This window comes from Prinia subflava, chromosome 2 (genome assembly GCF_021018805.1).
Source record: "Prinia subflava isolate CZ2003 ecotype Zambia chromosome 2, Cam_Psub_1.2, whole genome shotgun sequence".
Lineage (NCBI taxonomy): Eukaryota > Metazoa > Chordata > Aves > Passeriformes > Cisticolidae > Prinia > Prinia subflava.
Window position 1 is genome coordinate 62,180,456 of NC_086248.1, and position 26,865 is coordinate 62,207,320.

A 26,865-nucleotide genomic window follows, 5' to 3' on the forward strand; every position below is an offset into this window, starting at 1 on the left:
TTTCTTTCAGAGGGGATGGTGATGCCCTTAATAATTTTACATCTTAATAATTCTTCCTTTAAGATCTGATTACCTGCAGCTGGAAAGAATAAGCAGGACTCCGGCAGATTTAACTTTATTAACCATCGTAAATCCTTTCCTTTTTGACTCCAGTCAGTCCCTGGAGTCCTTTTAATGCCCTTGACATTGCACCGGCCTTTCATCACAGCTCAGCATACATTTTCCTGTAACTAGAAGATTGGTGGCGAGAGCCTTGCCCAAACTGGAGGTGATGGATGCAGCGATGGGGACATGGGACTGTCAGAGGCGTGCTGGCGATGGAGGGAGGAGAGGGAGCTAATGCTGCCAGCACAGCTCTGCCCTCTGCGGAGGGAGAAGAGGGAACCCGAAGACACAGGCACTCACAGGGTCTGTGTGCACAGCTAGCACCTGGGGACAGGGAATCAGCTGCCTTGCTGTGGCCCAGACGGAGACACAGAGACAGCAGTGCTTTTGTGCCTTATTTTGGCCAGTGGGCGCCGGGGGCCAGCGCTGCCTCAGAAAGCCCCTCTGTGAGCAGCCCCCAGCCCGTGTCCCTGGGGCAGTGAGTGGCTGGAGCTGCCAGCGGCCGGCACGCTGCCCCAGCCGCCGGGAATCAGGGCTGGGAGCAGCACAGGGACCAGTCAAACCTGCACGGGTGGAGGTGCTGGGTGAATGGGGCTTTTCTGAGCCAGGGACAATGCTAAAAGGAAGGAGTGTTACCAGGTGGTCGAGGGGCAGGCACCAAAGCAACAAATGCTGCCTTCATAAAGTCACTACCTGGGTTATTGCCTCTCTGTCCAGCCTGCACACAAAATCCTCCGGAAACCAAGAGGGGAATTCCCCGGTCGATAGTCTGTCTGTCTCTCTGCTGTCCAGGAATTCATGGGAAGGAGAAGGCATCCCAAGAATCTGCCCCAGTGTGCAGGGACAGTAAATTCCCTCTTGTTTTTCCATATACACAAGTCAGCAAGTTTCTTCAGCAAATGCTTTAATTTTAAGCTTAATACTATGCAAATATTTAACTTGGGACAAAAAAAGCGTCAAGCTGGCTTCAGACCATGGACTGGCTTCCAGCTGTTTCTGCAGGTACAGATCCAATGTTTATGTATGTGAATGGCTATTTGTTTGTTTGTTTATTTATTTACTATGGTAATCTTCTTTATAATGGACTTGGATATTTTTGTACTCTGCTTTTGCTTTGAACATAAAAATCTATGTATTTGCAGTTCATGTACAGGCTTTTTCAGAAGCATTGGCAAAAGGCTCAGATCTGCTCAAGATAATGACTCTAGGATGACACAGAATTGTACTAATTTTGTTTTTTCTCTAACTGATGTGCCCAAAGCTGTGCTCATCACTGATATCCCACCTGCCTAGGTTATTAAAGAAAGGTATTGAGAGATTTGGTCCCTCTTGCAGGATCTTTATAGTGTAATTTGTTTATTCAGACAAATGGGTACAAAAGAATACTCAGGAGCATCAAGAGCACGAACAATACATAGGTTTATTAGGTTTCAAAAGTCTGCTTAAACGCCACCTTGAAAGATAATACTTTTCTGTATCCACATAGATTTCATACATTTATGCTTTCTGCAGCCCTCGTCTCAGCTGCTGCAGGCCTGACAGCAGCCTCCTATTAAAGAGGGAAAGACCACAGTCTTGTGGACCTTCTCTAATGTGCTCAGCGTGTGAGCTGTTGAGTTCAGGAAGACGAGAATAGCTCTGCCGAGTGTGTTTCATTTGCATGTGGCAAGATAGAAAAAGCAAACTCTGTGCAAAGACGAGCAGGCAAGAAAGACATTGAATGCCTTAAATACTAAGGGAGTTAATGCTATGCAGTGATTTTGCTTCTGTTATAGGAAGTGTAAGAACAGTATGCTTCCTGGCGTACATCGCCATCCAAACTGCAAAGGTTTCAGTTCCATGGCAACACGAAGGGCCTGACTGTGCTGAGGGTGGATGTATTCATGCATTCAGAGTGAGGGGTTGGGGCTAAGCTGGGCAAAAAATAACATGCGCCAAATTTTTTCCTGATAACTTATTTATATATAAAGTAAAGCCTTTGTTCTTAGAAAAATCAAAGCTGACATGAATACACCTGCTCCCCCCAATTCTCTCTGATTCTTTTTTACATACATACATTTTTCTCGGGGAAAAAGCAAATGAAGAGGCTGGGTTTTTTGAGGGTTTTTTATAAGACTGTAAGTGCAGCAGCACTTGAATGTTGCAAGAAAATAATGTTAATCCCGGAGACAGTTGTATATCCCTAGAGAGAAAGACTTGGGATGGGGGTGGAGGGACATATTGTTTCCAAGATGAACTGCTTTACAGAGCAGAGTGAAGCAGTGGGTGGTTGGTTGGTTTTTGTTTGTTTGATATTTTTATTATTATTATTTTCCTTGATCCTTTTGATCTGCCCTCTTTCTGCCTTTCTCTACATTTACTTCCAGTTTCCCTTACCTCCCCTGGCCAAGGAGCAGGAAACAAGACTTAGCTCTGCTTCCTGACATCCAAAGAAATATAAAAGTACAAAGAAACGGTGTATTTTGTTTTCCCAGCTGACTTGGATTCACAGACGTGCACTAGAAAGGCACCTGCTCCCAGAGAGGGTCAGGAGTCACCCTCCAGAACAACTGGGCAATCGGCCAGGGAATAACTGAGAGCTGATCATTATGTGAATTTTGTTTGATCTGTTGGTTGACTGCAGGAATGTAGGATGGGGGATTGTGATAAATACATTTTGCACAGGGTAAAGAACTACCTCAGGCTGATCCTGCCAGCTGTGCTGATGGGTGGATGAATTGCAGATTTGCAAGGTTTAAAGTCAGACTGGGCAGTAGGAGAACCTCCAGATGTTGGTATTTGTGAGGCTAACAGCAGTGCTAATCTGGCATGGTAAAGCTGACAGAAGTGGCAAGTTAAACTGGATTTACAGCTTCTCTGTATTGCTAAAACACGCAAAGCAGCCAGAACATACCAGTGGACCTAGCCTAGAGATTTCAGCAAGGTTTTTCTGTCTAACTGGGGGAAGAATATAGCTCTGAGTTGGAAGGTGCAGTGCAAGAAGGCAGCAATTGAGCAACTTCCAAATGCAGTTATAGTGTGCAAGAGGAGGAATAAAATCCATCTTTCTTTTAATCTGTATTATTTTTATCCTTTTTTAAAATTTGGTTTGGGGTTTTTGTTTGTTAGTTGTTAAATACCAGCAGGAGTATTTTTTTTCTTAAAAACAAGCCTTGCTTCCATTGCAGTGGGAACCCTGTGTTTGAGATTATGCTTGGAGGAAATTTCACCCTCCTGAGGAGACGAATGCAATGTGGGTATATCTTTTCTAAGGGAATAAATAGCATTGAAGTGATCCTGTCTTCAGCATTCCACAAAGGGGTGGATTTCACCCTCCAGGCAGTAGAGCTGCAAAGTAAGAAGGTGTCATTTTTAAATGTTCTCTTTCTTGGGGAGAGCAGCACTGGTAAGACCAGTTCCCTTGCTAATGCTGCACTTGACATCTTCACAATTTTGCTCTTGTTGTTGTGGCTTCTGATTTCTGCACAGCCCCTCAAAACAAGGAAGCAGATGTAGGTCATTAACTACTGGCATATGCTTCCCAAATTCTCTCTCACCTTCATTTTCCTGAGTTTTGACAAAGAAACTGTGTATATAACCCTAAATGAAGAGGAATCACTCCAGCCAACAATGTAGCAAGAGAGCCGAAGGATTCCTTTGTAGGTGTTCCTACGTGACATAACCCTCCAAACAGCCCAGCTGCTGTTTGACAGCACCTTCCCGGAGCAGTGCCTCCGTCAGCTTGGCAGGAAGAATGAATAGAAGGCACCAAGAGGAATATCAAAGAAAGAAGAAAAGGAGAAGTCAAGGATGGGAAGGGTAAGGAAACAGAGCAAAGGCAGAAGGGTGATTAGAGGAAAAACAGGGCTGGGAAGAGCACAGCACAGGAAAAAGATGTCCCTCTGATGCATATGAGGGAAAAGCTGGTTTTCAGATGTAATGTAGACAAAACCAAACCAAACCAAACCAAACAAAAAAACCCCAAAAAAACCCAAACCAAACCAAAACAAAAACGGAGCAAGGAAATTAAATATGCAAAGAGGGAGAAGGTACCAGAGGGAGGAGAATTTAGAATGACATGAAGAGGAGAAAATACATAAAATACATGGATGAATTTCATACCGTGGTCCAGCCTATTTTAAATAGTAGTTGCTAAGTTTGTAGCATCAAGAGCTTGTGACCTTCTTATGGAGGTTTTGAGGGCTGGTGAGGAGCAATAGGGCTATATTGGGAGGCTGCTGCAGGCACCAGAATGAGTGGTTGGAGGCAGATGTTTTTTGTGCACCATGTCTGGAAGCCTAAAGCCAGTAAGAATATCCCCAAGGAAAATTGCTCATCCTGCATCTGAAGACAGACAGTCATAAAAATGTGCCTGCTTCTCTCTGAAGGCATCTGAGGAAGGGCTGTTGCCATGCAGGCAGGGGTAAGGGCTCCCTCTAGATCCCTCTTCCAGTTGTTCAAGCTACCAGAAATAAAGAGCTGAATGGAAATTTTAGTTCTGGCTGTGAAAAAGAAGCTTCTGAATGAATTCTGCATCAAATAATGAATGTCTTCTTTCCTCCCCCTCTCCACCTACCTTGTTCCTAAACATTAACATTTCATGTCAGTTGAGCTAAGTTCGGTGTCAGACTCAGAGGATCCTGCTGAAAAATACACCCCTGTTTTGTGGCAAGCCAGAGAAGATGAGAAGCTTGTGGTGTTTTTCCTTCTCAAGCTCTGCTCTGCTGGGAAAAACAGCTAAGGCTGTGTGAAGCTGTCTTCTTCCCACTCTCCTAAACTTTGCTCCTAAAAATGCTGCTCTCTCAACAGCTTTGCTGCTTCTCTGAAGGAGGCATGGCTTGGCCCACTTAGTGCCATCGCTTGCCAGGGGATGTTTTCTCAGATTGTGGTGACTTCCATCTTGATAGGAGGCTGAAGAAGATTGCTGTGGAACAACTCATTGGCATCGCTAGCTGTGTCATTTGAAAATGGTTACTTAAGCACAAAAGGGAAGAAATGACGAGATTTAAACCCTATCCAAAGCTCCAAACCTCCAAATAGTTTCTGCCATTTCTGCTTCTTCTTTTCTAGAGACTTAGACGGTATTTGCTGTATATTTTTAAACTTTTCTCCAGAACCACCAAGGTGAGAAACATCCTTTCTCTAAAATAGATTGTTTTGTAGGCAGTGGTACCAGTGTGTGCCAGGCTGAGGCTCAAACCCTGGCTGACCACCACAGTGGCCATGCAACGTCTGAGAGCTGAGCTTGGGGCATCAGTCTAGAATTCCTCCTCAGAGCCACCTACCAATTTTCTCCAGACGTTTTGGAATGTCACTACTGAAATGCAAGGGGATAACAAATGTCTGCAGAGGTGGAGAAATGTGCATCCAAAACAGTGGGTTTGTTGTACAAGAAGAGGAATGGTTCTCTGGGCACTCGTCTCTGAGATACTCTGCAGTATGTGGTAGTATTTCATGTTAAAAATGTGGGGACAGGAGAGACCTGGAGACCTTAATAATTTTTTCCTACTATAGAGAAAACAAGTGGTGAAAGGCACAAGGAGATGTTGTTGAAAACAGACCTTTTGACAGTAAGCGTGGTCTTGATGCTTTTGGTGGAGTGAGTAGGGATGTTCCTGTATCTCACTGTAGTGATGCAGAGATGTGCTGATACTTGCTTATTTTGGTCAGGGCTGAAAAACAGAGACAAAAGAATTGCATATGGCTTTGGAGTGTTGTAATACACCTGAAATCAAAGCCAGTGTGATGTGGAAATTATGATGGCTGATGTTTGTGTAACCCAAATCTCTCAACCTGTACCTGAATTAACTTCTCAGTTGTTAGAGGAACATCATCATTCCAAAAGATGCCATGTGAACAAGACAGCCATTTCTGCACAACAGGAGGAATTTTTTTTTCCCTTCTCTCACCTTGGTGTCCAGTCTAGCAATTAGGAATGAAATTTAACCCTCAGTGTTTGTTTCAGGTGCTTGAAGTCTTTAAATTCTTTGCCAGCAGCAAAACAATTATTTTTGATAGGCATGCTAGTTGTTTTTTAATTTGTTTATAATCAGTTTTCTAGGAGGTTGCTTTGATGTGGGAGGAACTGAATTCTTTGGGTGCAAATATTTGCTGTTGACTCTCTTAGTCATTAAGAGATGTTTTCCACATTAAGGTGCCTTTACTTTTAAGGGCAAATGTCAAGCATCTTCTGACATCAGAAACATGAAATGTGTGGCTGCCTAAAGAGGAACTGTTTGCTGAGCTGCAGCATGTGAGGGCAGGAGAGACCAAGACCAGCCCAAGCCTTCCCAGAGAGAGGCCAAACAACCCCTGGGCCCCTCTGGCTGCTTTGCTGCTGTGGTTGCCCACACCAGCCCCCAGGACGTGAGACCCCACAGGTGCTGGTTTCAGCTATTGACCTACATCCCAGCTGAAATGGCTTCACACTAAAAGATGTCACTGTTCTTTTCCAAAAAGAATGTATCTCTCTTTTCATGGGCTTTTTTCTTTTAAATAAATTCTCTTGCCACCTTTTTGTATTTTCCAACTGCAGCTCTTTCAAGGCTCCCTGCCTCTGCAGTTTCTGCCTCTGTATAGTTTATTTTTGGAAACTGGGGAACCAGGAGGAGGGAGGAAATTTAGGAGAGTTAACTGCAGCAGCAGAAGAAAGCTCTTTCCCTTTGTGTGCTCTTTCCTCCCTGTCTTTTCTTCTCATGACCTCTGTGGTCCGACCCCCGTTGCATTGCTCATTCCAGGGCAAGCCGTAGCTGACCCTCTTTGTGCCCAGCGAGCGGCTCCTTCCCACGCGGTGCTGCTTTGCAAGCTGTGCCTGCTCCTTCCTCCCTGCAGTGGCTGCTGCCTCTCTGCTGCTTTTCTGGGTCAGCCAGTTGGCCAAAAAGTGGGTAGGTGATCAAGCAGGGTTTGGGGAGCTGTGAAACACTGGAGGCACTTGGGAGGTTGTGTGCCTTAGGGTAAAATGCATGCAGAGAAGAATGCGTTCCTTCCGTTGTTTCCTCAGGGGAGCAGCTCCATCAGGGTGGTTGGCTTTTTCTTGAAATGCTGCTGTGTTTTTTATATTAGAAGTGTCACATGTTGACTGCCAAAATTTGCAAGAAAAAAACAAATTCTTTGAGACTGGGGAATAGCAACTGAAACCTGACCTGGCAGAGGGACCAGAAGCTCACCTTTTGGATCTGATGTGTGGGGCAGGCAGTGGTGAGCACTGAACTCCCAGAATGCCTGAACTCTTCTGAACAGGAACAATAAATTCACCACAAAAATGTGAGGAGAAATTTTCTGTGAAGGAGCAACCAAGGACTCTTTTTCCTGTCTAGGCGTTCTAAAATTACTAATGCATAGAAAGCCATTGACCATACGGTAAGTCAGGCTGCCCTTTTGCTGAGACAGTATCTGGATAATTGAGGTGCCTGTGATTACCCAGGAAAACTTGCTGATGTTCACACTCCTGTCAGATATTGAAGTCACAACATAATATTTGCTGTGGTATCTCGCAATAGGTTTTAAAATAAATTGATAGCACAAAGTGGGAATTTTCCTGATTTTTTTCTGTGGTTATGAAAATGCCTAAATAGCAGTGTAGCACAGTAAATGTCAAACATCAAAAGCAGGGTTTATGTGTACTGATACGAGGACATTGGTAGAGAAGGAAGTTACTTTAGTTTGATAGAAGTGTGGTAAAAATTAAAGCAGGGCATGGTGATAGACTCAAAGCATTAACATGGTGACTTTAAGGGTTGGATTTGGGTAAGCATCATACCAAGAGGTGGTATTGAGGAAGACTTTACCGCTGAATAAATGAATTTTTAAAAAGATGATTCTGTACAAGAAGCGGCACAACTGATGCAAAAAGCCAGCAAATAGGAGGAGAGTGAAATCAAAAGGACATGAAGTACTGTCTTAAAATACAGAAATGGAGGGAGTTTTACTATCATGCTCTTGCAGAGATCAATTAAGCTGTGCAGAATGGTTATGCAAAATGTTTGCTGTAGGGAAGTAGCCGTTTTCCATAGATTCTAGGAACGAGTACTGGCATGCTGCCGGCAGTGATTTGTTTTCACCCAGCCCTGGTGCTTGTGTCTGGCACTCAATGAAATCTTCCAGGGTAAATTATTTATTTAATTAAGAATGGCCACAGTTGCACTGAGAAACTGGCAGCACAGCAGCAGGAAGTCTGTTAAGAGATTGCATCTAACTTCTTACAGATAGGCTGCTTGTATATGCTTTCATTAATTAATATAATAAATAATTGTATGTTGGCATTTTGCTAATTAGCAACAGTTCCTAGTCTGACTGCGGTGAGTGTACTGCCATGGGTTGTAGAAATTTAATTTCTTGATTAAATAACCCAGAGGCTTGTGTAGCAAGCTAAGACATCAGATTGTTGCTAACTGAACTTTTGAACTTTTCATAGGAAAAGGAGATGTCACTAAGACAAGAGTCACATTTATCAGTGTGTAAGCTGGACCAACCCAAAATCTTTCATTTCAGTAGGCATTCCCATAAGAGCAAGGAGAGCTATCCCCCTCTTCTTATGCCAAGTTGGCAAGCTAATGCTTTCTTCATAGTTTAATGTGTTCCAGAGATAAGAGATAAGAGCTGCTGGTTTGAGGGAATCCAGGAAGAGAGGAATTTGGGTATAACTAACAAGCGAAGTGGTCTTTTGAGGGGAAATCCCTGAAAAGTCTCTATGAGATTTCGTACTTTTCTTCTGTATTGTTTAAGAAATATAAAAGATGAAGCAATGTGATCTATTAATTGCACTTTTTTCAATAAATCGGTCTTTAAGATTGCTTTATGAGTTTGATCCTTCTGTTCTTTCCTTGATTGTTGAGCAACATGAAGAAACCTCACAAGAGGAAAAGAAACCACCTCTAGAGCAACCTACTCATGGATTTAAACTGTGCAGTTTGCCACAAAAGAAAAAAAATGGACAAAGGTTTTGAAAAATATCACAAATGGTCATTTCTGAAACATCAGGCATATTTGGTTTTAACAGGCCTAGTCAACATAGAGCTAAATACACCTTCTGGGGTGATCTCCCCTTTTGGCAGGTACTGGTGGTGGGGACCAGCCAGGAGGCTGCAGCCAAGCTGAGTCTCTCTCCTTTGCATAGAGTGGTTGGGACATTCTCCTTTCTTCCCCCTGAGGTTCTTTCAAGGCCCTGCTGGCTCTCTGATGGTCCCTGCTGAGGCTGTCCACATCAATGGTGATGAAGCGCCTCTCAACTTTGAGAGGTCAGCTTTTCTCTTCCTTGGCCTGGATTCTCCAGTGCTGCCACGAGTGGGCAGGTAATTGGAGATTGTGGAAAGGTTTCCCACCATCCTAGCTGTGGTTTCACGTTCCGGAGGGGCTGCTCGTGCTAACTGTCCTCTGCAGCCCACACTGGGCTGGTTTGGGCAGCTGGGTGGGCAGTGAGCTGTTGGATAGCCAGGGATTTCTGATGAGTGAGCACCTTGGATTGGCTCCCCAGGGGCACAGGCAAACCCTAGAGCTGGCAGGAGCACACAGCTGCCATTGAGAGGAAGAAGCAAAGTGGCATCATCCCCTCTTGGATGGCAGCTCACCACTGGACTGACCTCACTGAAGCATGAAACTTCATCCTCAAGGGCAGGTCAGATGGTGTGCATGTGAGGTCATTAACACTTAAATATGATCTTACATTATCACAGTGCTCAGGGGTGGGGAAAGTGAAGACAGTGGAGTTTCCTATGCTGCCCTTTTCCACTCTCCAGTTTTGGTGACCCCTAGTCACTCTCTCTGTGTTTCCCTTTCCAAATGGAGTTAGAAATGGGTATAATTTCTGGATTATTTTTTTATTGGCAGTACCTGTGGATGAAGATTGTTTTTACTGATTTGCAATCAAATGTCAAACTGAAATAAATGTAATTTCAGAATAGTCTCTTTGCAGTCACTGTTTCTATTTTTGCTTTACAGTATCTCTGAGGTACTCCTAGTTCTGTGCACTGGAATTACAGAGTCACAGAATGGTTTGGGTTGAAAGGGACCTTTAAAGATTATCTAGTTCCTAGCCCCCTGCCATGGGCAGGGGCACCTTCCACTAAACCAGATTGCACAGACTCCCATCCAATCTGGCCTTGAACACTTCCAGGGATGAGGCATCCACATGTTCTGTGGAAAACCTATTCCTGTGTTTCACCATCCTCACAATAAAAAATTCCTTCTTTAATCTAAGCCTACCCTCTTTCAGTGCAGAGTTGTTGCCCCATGTGCTATCACCACAGGCCCTGGTAAGAAGTCCGTCTCTTACAGGTCCCCTGTAGGTACTGGAAGGATGCTGTAAGGTCTTCCCAGAGCTTTCTCTTTCTTCTTCAGGCTGAATACCCCCCAGTCTCACAGCCTGGCTTCACAGGAGAGGTGCTCCAGCTCTAATCATCTTTGTGGCCCTTTCTGGATCCACTCCAACAGGTCTGTGTTTGACTTGCGGTTGTCACCAGAGATGAGTGTGGTATCCAGGTGGGGTCTCACAGGAGCCCAATAAAGGGACAGAATCATGTCCCTTGATGTGCTGGCCACACTACTTTTGATTCAGGCCAGGATGCGGTTGGCTTTCTGTGCTGAAAGTGCACATTGCTGGGTCATATCTGATTTTTGATCTAACAGTGTATTGGGTTTGTGTAACAAGGTTTTGGTAGCAGGCAGCTACAGTTGTGGCTTCTGTGAGAAGCTGCCAGAAGCTTCCCCTGTGTTTAATGGAGGCAATGTCAGCTGGCTCCAAGATGGATATCCTGCTGGCCAAGGCTGGGCCCATCAGTAACAGAGGTGGCACCTCTGGAATAACGTATTTAAGAAGGAAAAAAGTTACTGCACAACAGCAATTGCATCCAGAGAACAGCAGGGTGAGAACATGTGAGAGCCACAGCCCTGCAGACACCAAGGTCGGTGTAATAGGAGGGGCAGGAGGTGCTCCAGGCACCAGAGCACAGATTCTTCTGCGGCTTGGGGTGCAGACCATGGTGAGGCAGCTGTGCCCCACAGCCCCTGGAGGTCCACTGTGGATCAGATACCCACCTGCAGCCCGTGGAGGACCCCATGCTGGAGCATGGGGATGCCTGAAAGAGGCTGTGACCCCGTGGGAAGCCTGTGCTCTCTCCTGTGGGAGGGACCCCACACTGGAGCAGGGAAATGAGTGTGAGGAGTCCTCCCCCTACGGAGGAAGGAGCGGCAGTGAACGCAACCTCATTCCCCATGCCCCTGCACTACTGCCAGAGAGGAGGTAGAGAATGTCTGGAGTGATGTTAAGCTTGGCAAGAAGGGAAAGGTGAGGGGATTTTTTTTAAGGTTTGGTTTTATTTCTCATTATTCTTCTCTGATTTTTTTGGCAAGATATTAAACTTCTTTGCCATGTTGAGTGTTTTGTCTGTAATGGTAAGTGGTGAGTGATCTCCTCCATCCTTATCTCTTTTGCTGTGTTTTTTCTCCCCTGTCTATTTGGGGAAGGGAGTGGCCGAGCAGCTGTGGTGGGCACCCAGTGTCCTGTCAAGTCAACCCACCACACACTACCCCCAAGTCCTCCACAGGGCTGCTCTCAAACTATTCATTCCCTCTCTACCCTGATACTGAGGGTTGCCCCAACCTGTGTGCAGGTCATGTTGAATTGGCCATGTTGAATTGGATGAGGTTCACACTGGCCCGCTTCTCAAGCCTGTTAAGGTCCCTAGAGAAGGCATCCCTTCCACCAAGTGTATCAATTGCACCGCTGAGCTTGGTGTCACCTGCACACTTGCTAAGGGTGCACTCAATAAGGTATTGAACACAATCAGTCCCAGTAAGGTTCCATGAGGATCATCGCTTGATGCAGATCCATTTGGACATTGAGAGGCTGACTGCAATCCTCTGGGTATGGCCATTCAGCCAGTTCCCTTCCTATTGAATGGTCCAGCCATCAAATCCTTATCTCCCCAATGCAGAGAGACAGAGATGTGTGAGACTGTATCAGAGACCTTAAAGAAGTCAAGATAATGGCATCAGTTTCTCTTTCCTTATCCACCAGTGCAGTCACTGTAGAATAATATATAGAATAAATCTGTCATGTTTTGATGATTAACGTTATTTGGTCCCTTCAAGTCAAGTGGCATGCATATGATGTGTACACTGAGACTACTATTGTTTGTCATCACCATATTCTAGAAATACTTTAAAGGAATTTTGGTAAAGAATAGATCTTAAAGTATTTTTAGTTGTTATCTTGGAATAGGGTTGTACACAGATAAGGCTATTGCTACCAAATGCTAGTTTCTTATTTCAAGAAAATCTGGTTTCAGGTGCTCAGGCAATAACTTCCTTTAGTTTTATGGTTTGATTCACTTTAGAACTTTGGCATAAACCCTGTAATTTACTGTTAAGTATCCTACCAATGTATCTAGCTTAGACTACATCAAAGATAGTGCTAATTTGAAATTTAACTTCAAGTGTTCTTGTTTCCACACTTAAAAATGTTGATTTTTCTGTTAAATATCTAAAATAAGCACAAGTCCTACCTCCATCGTCCATTGTTATTCGTCTTAGATTTCTTCAGGGGTGCTTGAATGCAAGGGGAGGTATCAAGATTCCTGCTTCCAAATAGAGAAAAATCAATATGTAGTCTCAGAAGCCTGTGCTTCCATAATATTTTAATTTTGTTTTTCAGTTATAATCGATATTACCTGTTTTGCCAATGCTAGCAATGAGAGAAAGGCCCTAAGACATTGATGGGCAGACAGATGGAGAATAGCATGAGCTATATTTATGTTTCTCACATCAGTGTTCTGATTTATCTAACACTGTATGATATGGTGACTATATGCACCACACTATGCACAAACCAGAAACTGCCAAAACCAGCCCTGTTCTAGGTCTCCTGTGTGAGAACTGGCAGAACTGACAGCTGATTGTAAAAAAAAAAAAAACAAACCCCAACAAAAAACAACTAAGAAAAAACCCCCAACACAAAAACGAAAACCCCAATGGCAACAAACAAACAAACCACACCAAAAAATTAACTGTGCCAAAAATTTCACTTTCCAAATGGCGTAAAAAGCCTGTTTTGTGTAAACAAAAAGTTTGACTGTTCCGTGTTCAAATAAGCCCTTCATCTTTTAATTGATGTCGAGGTTTGGATTACAATTGCTTAATGGACTGAGTCTGTAGCATCCTTTTCCTGGAGCTGTATGTGAAAGGAACATTAGCTGGAATGTTGTAGTAAGGTGCTAGAGAAATGGAGCTCTAGGACCCTTCCAAAATGCCTGGCTACTGTGATTAACCCATTCTGTCTTCCAGCTGGCAGATGGCACATGGGAAGTTAACTTTCCAAAGATAGCTGGAAGTTGCAGGATCAGCCTGCAACTGCAACACATTTGAGCAGTTTCTGCTTTACAGTTGCTGTTCAAACACAGAAATACACAGTATTTGCTGTAGCTTCCTTTTTCCCAAGCAAGGTTTAAAGAGACCTTTTGAGGATTATGAATGCAACCCTAAAAGTTAGTCTGTCTCACAGTATTTATTTTGAGCTTCAGATCCTGATCTCCCTTCTATGTTTAATTTGATTAATGGCTAATAGGGCCATCCAGAGTTCTCCGCAGAGGTTTATGGCTTTAATTAAATGCACAGAGACAGCCAGCTCCAGCCAACCTCTGCCTCTTTTAACTGGACAAGGAGGAAGAGAATAGAGCTTTAACCCTGCTTTCTACACAGACTTCTGTTCTCTTGCATCCTTTGGGCAGCCAGTGGCCTCTGGTGTGGCTTAGAGCAGATGCACTCACTCAGAGGTGCCAAAGAGCTGTCCTGGCAGCTGCCAGGCAGCTGTCTGCCACCACAGGCTCAGCATTTCCTGGGACAGCTCTGCCTCAGCAGGGGTTTTCCTCCAGCCAGGAGAGATCTCCTCGGGGTTTGGACACCGTTTTGTTGACCACACCTGTCACACTGGAGATGGTGTTCAAAGTGTGTGTTAGCATCCCTGCCTCGTGCCTTTCCTAGCTTTGGAGAGGTGCTGGGACGTGCAGCTCTAAGGAGATGAGGCCGTGTACCTCAGTGGGGCTGGGGATGGAGGGGGTGGGAACAGGGAGGGTGGAACGAGGAGTCTGTCCCTTTGACAGACACCAGCGTGAAAGGAGAGGAAAGCTCTCCCTGCTCTTCCTCTTTGTGATGGCAAAAGGGAGGTCCTGGGCTCTGAGCTGTGAAGTTGTCTGATCCAGCAACGACCAACTTCCGAATGTGTGGCAGAACATAATAAAAGGCTTATTAGCTTTTTAAAGTCTTCTGATGGAGGGGGAATTGCACTGCTTCTGAATGAGTGAGGGGCTTCCTGTGTTTCATGCAAAACTGCAGGTTGTATTTTCCCATGCAATGTGCAGACTTGCTACAAAGAATATTTATGTGCTTCGCCTGTTCTTGGTAAGGTGGTATTGAACAGAGTTATACCTCTCCTATTTTTCATGGCACTTATGCTGTTTAGAGAGCTCCTATAGCTGAGAGCACTAAGGGATTTGAGTGTTTTGATTCCTGTATCTTCTGTAGGAAGTGGTTTGTTTTATTCCAGGGCATTGCATTTTGGGGGCACCAGTGAAAGGCCCGGGAATGTCAGGAGAAAAGAGAGACTGCTGCTGGTGTCTGCAGGAAATTGGTGAGGAAAATCAGCTAGAGGGCACCAATATTTCTTCTTAGGGCTGTTAAATTAGGCCATGTGGACTGGCAGCATATGGATGCATGAGAGAAACATGAGGGCTTTACGAAACAGTTGTGCTAAAAATAATTTTCGGTGTTATTTTTAATAATGTTATCACAGATGAAGAAAGTGAGGTAGAAGTTCATAGCCTGAGACAATTCCTTCTCCTGCTTTAGAGGGTAAACACTATAAATCCTTGAGTGTTTGTTTGGCTAGGTAATGCTTTCCAAAAGTATGTCAATGAAATAGGCATCAGAGCCATAAAATATTTTCCTATATTTAGATTCTAAATGTGCAATAAAAAGTCAGTAAACTCTAGACTCCTAAGCACCAAAATTACTTTCTAAAAGGGGGGCTAGATGTTAAAATCAAATATATAAAAAAATAGGATTTTAATATTGCCAGAAATGCACAGTCGGTGTTTCGTGCTCAGCGGTGTTAGTGGGCTCAGCTGTAGCTTAGTAAGTTTTGTTGCTATCTGGGCATAAGCAGGATCCTGAAACTGTTAAAAGGGGCAGGAGTATTGTAGGATTATCAGTTGATTGGTTAATTTAGAGGATTATGTTTTTAATGCCAAAAAATCCAGCTGCACAGAATTGCAGAATAATTTAGGCTCAAAGGGATTTCTGGGGATCCTCTTTCTAGCCCCTGCTCAAAGTGGGTGCATGGTACGTGGTTTCACATGTTGCAGTAACTTACCTTTATATGGTTTTGATTTGTGCAAGAAAGATTAACTATTTGGGTATTTTTGGTTTTGTATAATACAGGGGCAAATACCAAAGAAGGATAAAAATTAAGGCAAAAGTTGATCCAGATCACATTTAAGCAGCACTAAAATATCCCATATCATTTTGCATATATTGTTTTGTTTTTTTATGATTGAAAACCATTGCTCTAGGGTAGCACAAGGGGCTTAGTGTAAACATTTGTGAATTAATTTTAAATTGTTCTTTTCATTGCTGGCTAATATGCAGGAGGAATTGGTAAATATTGAGAGCAAAGGCTATACTGCGTTTTTTAGCCAGTGGTTCTGTTTAGACTTAATCGCTATAACGCAGTGTTAAAATTTACAAAACAGCTTGTAATTGTAGTAGCTTATTTAAACCAGCTATTTGTGGTTATGTCTGCTGAGGAAACTTAAACTTCAATGTTCCCCAGCCATCTAATAGCAGCAAATTGACTGCGGGTCTCTTGAAGGAATATCTAAATGTAGGCTGTTGAATAATCCCTTTGGGGGCCCTGTAACTATTTTTGTGCCTGGATATGCGTCATCAGTGGGTATTTTCTCTGGTGACTAGCTTACATCAGTAGGTCTCCTACCATACGCTCTATCAGTGAGTGACTTATGATTGATGGGAGTCACGGCTGCTGTTTAGCTTTTATCTGTGACCTCAAATAATGGACAACGGGAATTTCCAGGCTGTTAAATTCCTTGAATGACTGAAGGCACGGGATGGCTCTGCTGATAGACGCAGGTAGTACCCAGATCCTGGGTGTTCACCGGGGGCTGGGGCGGGGAGGAAGGAGAGGGGGGTTCCTCGGCTGCGAGGCGGTGAATCCGGCGCCGACGCGGAGCCGCGAGTTGCGCGTCCCCGGGCGCCGGGAAGAGGAGCGCCGCGCGGCCGTGATGCTCCAGCTCTCCCAGCCCTCCAGCCAGCCCTGTCCGCCGCTGGCACCCGCGCTTCCATGTGCTCAGCTACCTCATCTTTAGGGCAGTTTGTCCGTTCCTCTGAAACCAGGGAGACACGCAGTTTGCGGCTCTGAGGAGGGAAGCGCTGAGGAATTTTCAGCTGCAGTCTGGCTGGGTGTTAACCCTTTTTATTACCATCAGCAGCAAGTGGATTTATTGGCATGCTTTGCCCAGGTGCTGCCTGGGCTAAATCTGAAGGTGCAGTAGGCTACGTGGTCTTAAGGTTAAGTGGTACCTGCCACAGTGAGCCACCTTGCATGCAGTTGTGGTTCATTTCCTGGTGTTCAGTGCTTCATTTTAAGGAAATAAAGACTGCAGATACTGAGTTATCCCCTTTCTGTGTCCACTCTGCCTTTCTGTCTGACATGCGAAATGGGGCTGCAAGACAGCCACAAGATTTTCTTTGTTACCTGTGATGAATTTAGCAGCTTGAGTCAGCCCTACAGCGAGGCACTTTGTCATTTCTTCTTCTTTCCCTCCTGTTCTTCCTGTCTCAATCCCTTCGATAAAGCTATGATAGGAAACAGGAGATTGGCTCTCTGTGAACTTGTGCACAGAAATCTCTCAAGCCCTTCTCCTGGTAACCAGGGAGTAAAAATGACAGATACAGATGCTCCCAGTGTGATTGAGGATTAAAAAAAAAAAATCCTTAATGCTGTTTATCGCGCGGCATTGTTTGGCTGAGGGAGGATAGCAGCTGGATCCAAATTCCTTCTCACCACTTCTTCCTGTTGGCAGGTGGCCTTCCGCACAGGCTGGGCTTGCAAACTCTCACGCCGGTCTTACTTATTTGAGTGCCTGCTATTGTTTTTCCTTCAGGTGACAGCAGATTGGGTTTTGTGCAAGATTTCGAGACTTGAGAAGTTTCAGAGGGAAAACAGAAGCTTTGTTTGAACTTGCCTGTGTGTTCCCTCCTCCGCATGTACTAGCCCAGAGGTCGTAGTTAATGAATGAAGCCAGGCTTCCTGCAGAAGCCAGTTAACCCCTGTCTGTGCCTCTGTTGGCACAGAGCGTACAGGTGTGCGCTGCCGTGGCGAGGATGCCCCAGCTCTGAGCAGTACGGGCTGTGTGCGCCTTTCTGCTCCCTTCAGACAGGTGCCTGGCCCAACTCATGCACTGGCTCTGTTTCCTCATCTGCTCTGGCTAGTTGAGTGGTGGTGAAGAATTGTGTTCGGCAGAAGCAGTAGAAAGAGAAGCAGCAATTAAAAAGAGGCCTGGAAAATCAAGAAGGGGAGAGGAGGAAATGCAAAGGTCTTCATTGAACTGTGATTTAATGAGTATACTCTTCCTTTATTTTTGGCTTTTTTTTTTCAGTCACTTCAGTAAGATTTTGGGATTCGTGACAAACTGATTATATAATTCAAAATCTGTAAATGGTTGAGCACAGAAATGTTTGATGAATCTTGAGTCATTTGCATTAAAAATCAGTGGATTTTCCTAGGGTGTGCTTTGAACATGTCAAGCTTGCTAACTGGTTGATGCTACTATATGTGTCATTTACCTCAGCTTTCTAGGAATCAAAATGCCTGACTACACAGTCATATCTTTTGGCTAATATTGACCTCATTTGCCCCCATTTTTAGGGGTATCATGTTTTAGGGTAGTGATAGTATTTTAGGGTAGCTTTCATTTACAGTATTTGTGCGAAAGCTCACCGTTACCACCTCTCCAGAAAGACTCTGCAGACCTTCAGAACATTTCCAGAAAGGGTTGCCGTTTTCTAAGAAAAAGTGCTGGCAAGTTGCCTGCCGTTTCCTGATGCTTGGCACTGAGGCCAAGGCAGAGGGATGAAATCCAAACTGGCATGTGGCAGGGTGTGTAGGTACCTCCCTGTGTACTGTGACAGAGATGTCGTGTTGGGGACAAACTTAATTTAGGTGCTGACCCTGCAGTGAAGTCACGCCCCGTGGATGCCTGGGTCTGTATGCCTACACCCTGTTGCCTTCAGTGACTAAGTGCAGGCACCAAGTTCTGCTGGCACAGCTTGAATTGAGCAGTGATGACCACGGTAGCTAAAGCCTTGTTTTTCCTGAAGAGCCTTCACTTATTCAATGGCTGCCTTTAAAATCTTGAAAGTCACCCTGCACAGTGGCTAACCAGATATTCATCTGTTTAGTTAAAATAATTAGGTGTTCTGAGCAAGGGATACTTCACATTCACAGAAAGTCAAAGTATTCAGGGCTGCATCTTGTAATATCTCCATCGGCAAACCTCTCCCTCCTCCAGCAAAGTGTGTTGGTGTTTCAGTGTGCAACTAGTTCCCAGTGGGCACAGGACTGTAATTACCATACCTGGGAGGCGAAAACGGAGACTGAATCTGACACAGGAATATCGGGGCTTCACTCTGAAATCTGTTTAAAGATTAAATGCAATTCTTTTCTATTCCACCTCTCCCACCTGTTAAATCTATGACTGTACACTCTGTACAGCTGCTGTAGAGTTGGGTATTTGTTGAGGGTCATGAATTGGTATTTAATAGTTTTGTATAATTTCTACACAAAGTACTCTCAGCACTTAAATACTCTTGAAAGTAAAGAGTTGCTCTGGGATAGAAAGAAGAGAAAAAAAATTAGAAAGCTTACCTTGCCATGGCCCACCATTTTGACAGCATTATTTATTTGAAGAGTGACTGTATGGAGCAGGCATTGCTGCTCATTCATTAGTGAAATCATAAACACATGTAAATATACATTATTAGTGTGAGCTGCCTATATGTTGTGAAAATACTCTGAAATATGAGGCAAAGCAGTGGTTTGACATTTTCAGGGACGTGGTATGTTTTGTTTGTTTTAGTTCAATATTGTCTATTATAGTCATAAATACTTGATCTCTCAAGGTGATCTTTGGGTTTCCATAAAGTCCGGTTGAAATCAGAGAACCAGTTCCCAGATGCTTGGAAACTGCAGTTTTGATCAGCTTGTGTGAGCAATGGCTTGTATAGTTTCATTGGTTTGTTCTGGGTTTTGTTCCTTTGAGTATCATGGAAGAAATAAAGGTTAGTCATCACTTCATTTAGGCATTACTTTTCTGTAGGGAAAAATAAGGAGTCACTCATAAACATTGCTCATATTTGTAGTGATTAGAGTAACAGAAGTGAAGAGGAAGAAAAATAATGCTGTGAAATAATACAAGAAAAATACAGCGTAAAGAATAGTTGGAACAGGGGGGAAAGTTACTTCATTTTTATGAATACAATTTTTTAAATCCACTTGATCCAGTGAATGAAGAGCCTTCCATCCTTCTGATGTTACTGTATAAAGTAATGTGAGTGAATGGAGTCAGACACACTTCAGCTTTTCCTGTGTGTTCTGTGCCTGATAACCTTGGTCCTGAGACCTTTAGTCATCATCTCAGTCCTCCCTGCAAGTGGCCAGCAATTTTAATAAGGTTGTTGGAGATCCAGGACTAGGTTGTCAGTAAGTTCATAGATTTCTAAATGTTACCCTGGCATCAAACAGTTAATTTAAATGAAATCCACCTGTTTGTTGGCACAGGGGGAGGAAGAGAGAAGGAATATACTGCAGGTGAAGGCTGTGTACTGTGGCAGACAGGAGGGTTTATGTCAGTAGCCTGGCACCAACTCCTGAAGACTGTGGCAAAGTCTTTTCTTGGTCTCCTGTCTTGTTTCCTGTACATGGAGCAGTAGTTCTTGTAGCGATTTTCGCTTCTGGCAGCATTTCTCTTTTAGTGCCACAAAGTGAGCATTTTTCCTGCGGGACCTCAAACAGCTCAACAAGTGGTGAACTGCCAGTGACTCAGCCCAGCATCCCTGTCCATCTGCTTGCAGCCACCAGCTGCCTGTTCTCAGATGAAAAGCCAGATGTGAATCCTGAGACAGGAGCAGGTAATGGACAGGGTTATCTTGGATAAAGAGGTCCTGTACTCCAAGGAGACATTGAGGGAAGAAGCTTCCTTCTAACCCAAGCTGCATTTTTTCTGAGTCACATCCTGGCCTTTTACACATCCTGGCTTGGAAACTTGCTGTAAAGGAGACAAGAAAGAGATACTGCACACTGACATCCCCAGGAGCCTTGATAATGTCAGGACACCTGACGGTGCAGCGGCACTTCAAAAATGGCACTGTCATGAAGGATTTACATGATACTGCAATAGCTAATAACACAAGGGCAGTGCAAGGTACTTATTCAGGATTGCTGAGGAGTTTGCCAAGTGTCTGTAGTTTCATGACCTGACTTTGTCCCTCTGCAGACAGGCCTTGAGCACTGAAGAGTTTTCCAAAAACTCAACCAGTCTTTCTCAAGTATAATTGCCAGTTGCTCATCTGTTAGTTAAAAATAATAGCAACTAAGTTAAAAAATTAAATTCCACACCAGGTAGTAATTTTGTTTTTGCAAACTTATTCCAACATCCTCAAGGATGGACTCTCTTTTCTTCTTATACACTTATTTATCCTTTGGGTTGCAAAGTGAATGGATGTTTGGGGATTGCTCTGTGTGCTGCTGTCCCAAAGATGAGACCATCTTTGTTCAGGGACAGAGGAGATAAGAAGTCAGTCCATGAGGTCATGACATCTTCTGTCCCTTGCCTGGGAGGTAGGATAACAATCTGAAGTGTGAAACTCCTTTCCTTCAAGAAATTCTATTTCTTTATACAAAGGCCAGCCAGATATCCTAATCTAGAAGTCTGCAATTTGAGAATGAAAAAGGGGTTATTACAACTAAGAAACAGAAAACTCATTAAACCCCCTTTCACTAATAAGCAGGGAAAAGTGATAGTAACCAAATTTTCTCAGTCTAACCAAATCATGGAGCATCTCATTGACTAAAGAAAGTAGGAGCCTTTTGAGGCTGCTTTGCTGTTAGCTCTCCATCCTCCATAAAGCTCAGAGCCATGCACTGATGAAATACAGACTGCCTTTAGAAGTGAGGTAGTGATTTTCCACCCTCTTGACTCTTGACCAGGAGCTCAGGTCTCATGCAAGCAGAAGCTTGCCGCTGGTTACAGAGGGAGAATCAGAAGGTCAGTTGCTCTTTTTAGTTTAGCATTTTATACCTTGATTGCTATTAAATTAGATATCACAATGGTATCAGAGCCAAGATCACCTAGAAGGGAATCTCTCAAAGAGGTATAAAGTAGTAAAATGATGTAAACAAGGAAAAGGAGTACTAATTTAACTACTAGGAAAAAACCCATTATGGTGGAAGTCTGTTCTCTTGATGGAGACTAGAGGAGCTGATTAGTTTGAGCAACTCAAAAGTGAACTGGACAAAATGCTGAAAAATATACTACATAGATTTGTCTTACTTAGATACAATATGATCCAACAAAGTTTAGTAATTTCCTTTTTGATCTAATTTCTGTGATTCTAAGATCACTTTTTTAAAATGGTCATTTTCTTGCCTATCTCGCTGCAAACCTTCTTTGTGAAATTTGTCAGTTTTACCACAGGGAGAGGCATTTGCAGTAATCCAGCATGGTGGTATTTTGAAGACTCCAAACAGGGTTCTCATGGCCATATCTTGCCATTGCTGCATTGTAAAATTCTCAGAATACTTGATGGGAGTTTTGCATTAAATTGTAAGGTATTTATATCCAGCTGCTCTTTAGAGGCCCAGGTCATATCCGTGCTCTATTTCCATGGTAGCCTTCTTCCAGTTCTTTAAAAATACAATTTGGCTTTACAGGAAATAATAGTCATGCCTACCACACTGTAACTAAAATATTCAGACACATGAATCTTTTTCTTGACTTCCTATAAAAATGTCATTTGTAGCTTTGTTTGTTCTGGTTTGACTATAGTATAAACAAGAGTTTATTAAAACATTAGCTCTAAGTTACAGTTCTTTTTTGAGACTGCCAGGTCTTACAAAAAATATTACTGAAACTGCAGGGCAAAACCACATATTAACAGAAAAATGAATAATGAGTCTGTTTTCATATGGATTTTTTTAAAAAGTACAGCTTGTAGTTGAACTAAATGTACTATTTCCTCCACTTCAGTCAGGGAGCCCTCAAAGGCTTTGGACAGTGCCGCCAAAAAATTAATGCTTCAGCTGTTTAACAGGTATCAAAAGGCAGTTTGACAATTGTAATCTCTTCCAGGAATTCCCTTTCCCATTTTCCCTCCCTATAAAAACAGATAACAAGATGCTTATATAGTAGAAATGGAAAGTCAGAGCTATTTTACGAAGCGCTGTGCATTCCTTCCAGCCTTAGGAGATGAGGCATGACATCTCCATGACAGGGTAGGAAACGCAGGCACTCTGTTGTGTAAGTAGCACTTGCTTCAAGGATTAGCTGCTTGCCAAGATAGCGCAGATTTAAATGTTTCCTAAGCCATTTCTGAGTTTTTACGTAACATGGCAGTGACAGGAGAGCTGTGGAGATGGCTGGGTAGGGACTCAAAGCAGCGACCAAGGAAAGACAAAACCAAAGGAAGCAGAGAAATAGGCTACATGTGCCAGCATCAGCTGACACAGCAGAACTGGAGGCAAGGGGAAGCAGCACCAGCCAGGCTTCTCTTGAATTTCTGTCCTCACTTTCAACATGCAGCAAGATGAGACAAACTGAAAGGAGACGCCACTTGAACTTTTGTTCTGAAGCATCTCAAAAAGGCACTGCAACATAGACTCAAAGGTCAGAAGTGTTCCCTTTTCTGGAACAAATTCCCAGGACAGCTGTTAATACTACTTGTCTTTTAAGGCTAATCTTTAAAAGTATTCAGTGATACTGAGTAGTAAGAATATATAGTATTACTGTGGGTGTGGTGAGGAATGGTTTGTTCTTCTCTAATAACAGAAAGGCGATTCTGTGTTAGGAAGAGTGAAATAATTAAAGAGGTTGCCAGTAAAAAAGCCTCTGTGTTTGCAGAGGCTGCCCTTGTGTGTTCAGCAAACGCCAATTAGAGAAATGTCACTTTATGTGTACGATGGTTATTACTGCACAAACAGTTGTACAATTATGCGCTGGGTCAGAAGGGCAAGTTACCTTCACCTCACAGTCATTATTTTAAAACAAACACAAATACCAGGCACACAAACATCAGGTGCTGTGGCAGTAAAGTAATGACTCTTTGAAATGCAGGATAAAGAAAAAAGAGTCCATGTAACCAGCCTTGGCATTGTGGAAGGTAATTTTTACCGTGTCTGCAATATGTGGATTAGAAACATCATCTTTATATGTTGGGGAAGCACACACTTCCTTCCACCACTTGAAATACAGTTTATATACTGTTATGTTGTTCTGATGCTTGGAAATATGAAGAGACTAAACAGAATATACATTTCTTTCAGTTATCTTCTTTGATACTGAAATGTTTGTAGTCCACATGCCCTTGTAAATGAGTTTGGCACTTCCTTCTGTTGTGCTATCAATGGTCTGATGTCACCACCATCTGATGCACTCTGTTCTCACCTCTTCTGTGGCTCTGACTGACTTTAGTAAACAGAATAAAGGGCAGTTCTGAAAGTGACCTTGTGCAAGACATGTCCTTGGGTGTTTATTACTTGCGCTTCTTTGTAGGTGTTCTACTTGGTATTTTATTTTGCATATTTTGCCTCAAGCTTCATTGGATTCGAATCCGAATAGGCAGAATGAGCTGGGGATGCTGTGGCATCCTGGGCGCACACAGGATAGCTGTGCTGTGGGTGGATTCATAAGTTTTGCTCTAAGGCCATCCAGTTTGCCTTCTTTTCTAATGTGGTTGCCATCTGTGCTTGTTCTGCCTTCTCTCTGGGTCGTAAGAAAGAACAGAGTTCAGCAGGGATTGTGTTACCATCAGTGGCCTGAACCTTTGTGCTCACTTGACCTCATGCCTCTAGGAAGCTCAGCTGGCAAACATAGCACAGACCTTTGTGGCAACACCCTCTGGGAGCGTGGGCAGCCGCTAAGGTTATCCTGCTTCCATATATGCCGAGGTATTTCCATTGACATGCTCTTTTCACGGGTTTGAAATCACTGTGGCTTTAAAGTACCAGCTTTCCCTAAAGCGAAAGCACTGTGCTCACCCGAGGACCTGCTCTAACCCAGCATCTGCAGGGGCAGGACGGGGTGGCAGAAGTTAAACAGCAAGCATTAGTTTGAAAAATGTTATGAGGTCACCATCCTTTTAAATTGGTTTACACAGATGGCTGTCTGGTTTGTTGCTTTGTCCTTGCTTAATAGTAACTGTTTATGGAAAAACGAATTGCTTTGCAGAAGGAGGTCCAAAAGCTCATGCTGTTGTTTCCCTCACTGGAGATCTTCGTATTTTTATGGGCATACAAAGATTTGGCCTGAAATGGTGATTAATTAGGAAGCATAGTGAATAATTAACTGTTTGACTTATTCCTAAGCTCTGTAGTCACCGGGTTAGAAATGATTTCCCAAACTGCAGGAGATAAGAGAAGGCTATTCCTGGTTTCACAATGTCCATATTGTTAGGGCTTTGTGCTGTGTGTACTCCGACATCAGCTGATACCTACGCAAGCTGGGTCCAGCTTCTCATCCAAACCACTTCCTGGGGTTTTCTCGGGTAATGGCAGTGATTCAGAAGACACCACAGTGCCTATCTTTTTACACATTGTACCCAGACTGTGTGACTATGAAGAAACTAAGTTCTTAGGAAAGAGTTTTGTTCTTAAAAATACCCATTTTTTGTTTGTTGTGCATTCATGTTTAGATGTACCTTGCTTGGCTGGTGTCCTACTGACCTGTTCAGAGACTCACTTTCTGTTTTGTGGAACAGGTAGGAATATGACGTACACATGTGCACGAGGCAGGAGCCTGAGGCCAGTCTCCAGGCAGAGATACTGATTTTGCATCCAAAATTGTTCCTACCTGGAAAATCATTCTAAAAAGACACAACCAAGTAATAGACAGGATTAATTTTTTAAAAAACAAATCAAATCTAAATAATGGTGCTCTGCACTTTTGCAGGACTGTCTACTTAAGAAGCTGAGAATGAGTTAGGAACACTGATGAAGCTTCTATTCTGTGAGGTGGGTATGTTTTTTATTATGATTTTGAAAAAGCATAAAAAATTCAAACCATTTGCCCAAGACCAACCACAGAACTATTTAAGAGCTGGGAACAGAGTCCAGAAATTTTCTGCCATGGCACGTGTTCCAGTCAACAATTACAAATAAGGTCTTTTGCCCTTCTCTGAAGAAAGTGATGAGTTTTTGCATTCTGTTAGTGTTTCAAGTGGCTCTTTTGATTTTTGATTTCTGACTAATGGAATAAGTGACTCTCACAGATACTTCTGCTCCTCTGCTCTTGCGGTGGCCTTAGATCAAAGTCTGGGAAGATAAGAGTCTGTAATAGGGGAGCCAGTGGATATCAAACGTGTCCACTGGATCCAGGCCAAACATAACCTGGGGCTCAGAAATGTTCTGTGCGTTTCATTACTTTTTCATTTTTTAGCATTCCGTTATGGTCAGATGCACCAGCACTCTTTTAATAAATCCCCTTCCATATTCAGACTTGCAGCTCCGGTTTGCAGGCCCATGGGGGCTGGATTATTTGAATAAGTCTGAGAAGTGAAACTGAACATTTGTAGGTGCAGCAATTACAGGCAACCAATCTAATGAATCTTGCAATTTTGATAACCATTATTACAAGGTGCTGCATGCAAATCCATCGGCTCTCCTTGCACTCTCTGTGAGCAGCTCAAATGTGGACCCTCAATGCTTCCTTGTGCCAAGGCTGCTCGCCCACCCCTGCTCAAGCATCCCCATTCCTGGGGAGCTTGTCCTGGGCAGCGACCTGGAAAATCTCTCTCTTGGTTTCTTGGTTATTTGCATCACTTTCCCTTTTGGCATTGTGAGGTAAACCCTGCTGAGTGGGATTCTGCTTCCTACTCCATGCCATTGGGATCCTGGATTTGCTGTGGCAAGAAGTAAGTGGGGATTGGAATTTTCTTAAACTGGTGTTCATTTTTAAAAGCCTATTTTGGAATAAATTACTCTGACAGTAAGTACCAAAATAGGTATCGATAAAATATGAATTTATGCATGCCAGCATTTATCTCTTTTGTATCTATTCACAAATACATACCAAAAATTGACTCTAGCTCCATATGGCTCCCAATCTCTTCCCTCCCCCGGCTGTCAGCTTCTCCTCACCTGGATGAATAAAAGGGAGCAGAGTGCTGGGCCATGAGCTGGAGGTGGGTGTAGCAGAAAAGTTATGAATATGTTTTCTCTGGGACATCACTGTGGCTCCTCAAGTGCCTCTCAGTTTGGATGGAAAATGCATTAAAAAGCTGGTGCAGTTTGGTGCCAATCTTAGTTTCACACTCTGAAAAAGGAATGAAAATATTCAGAGGGCGAGTTACTTCTGTGCTGATTTGCTTTCTGGGCAGCAGTGGTTGTGTAAAAGCTATAATTGTTTTAGAAGCTTTTCAGTAGACATTATGGCTATCAATTAAAATCACTCATTTTTTAATCTGAAATTTTCACTTGACTGAAGTAGAGATGTCAGGCCTCTT

General features: G+C 43.4%; 1 protein-coding gene across 8 annotated transcripts in view; it reads left to right on the top strand.

Annotated features, from left to right (window-relative positions):
- HIVEP2 (HIVEP zinc finger 2) overlaps positions 1 to 26,865 on the top strand; it is a 134,924-nt gene that overhangs the window by 34,963 nt on the left and 73,096 nt on the right. For 4 of the 8 annotated variants that reach the window (XM_063390238.1, XM_063390244.1, XM_063390241.1 and 1 more), the window contains one exon: positions 25,314 to 25,375. The exons of the other annotated variants lie outside the window; for them this stretch is intronic. The gene's annotated coding sequence lies outside the window, so the exon portion shown is untranslated. The remainder of the gene's footprint in view (positions 1 to 25,313; positions 25,376 to 26,865) is intronic. 8 annotated transcript variants of the gene reach the window in all.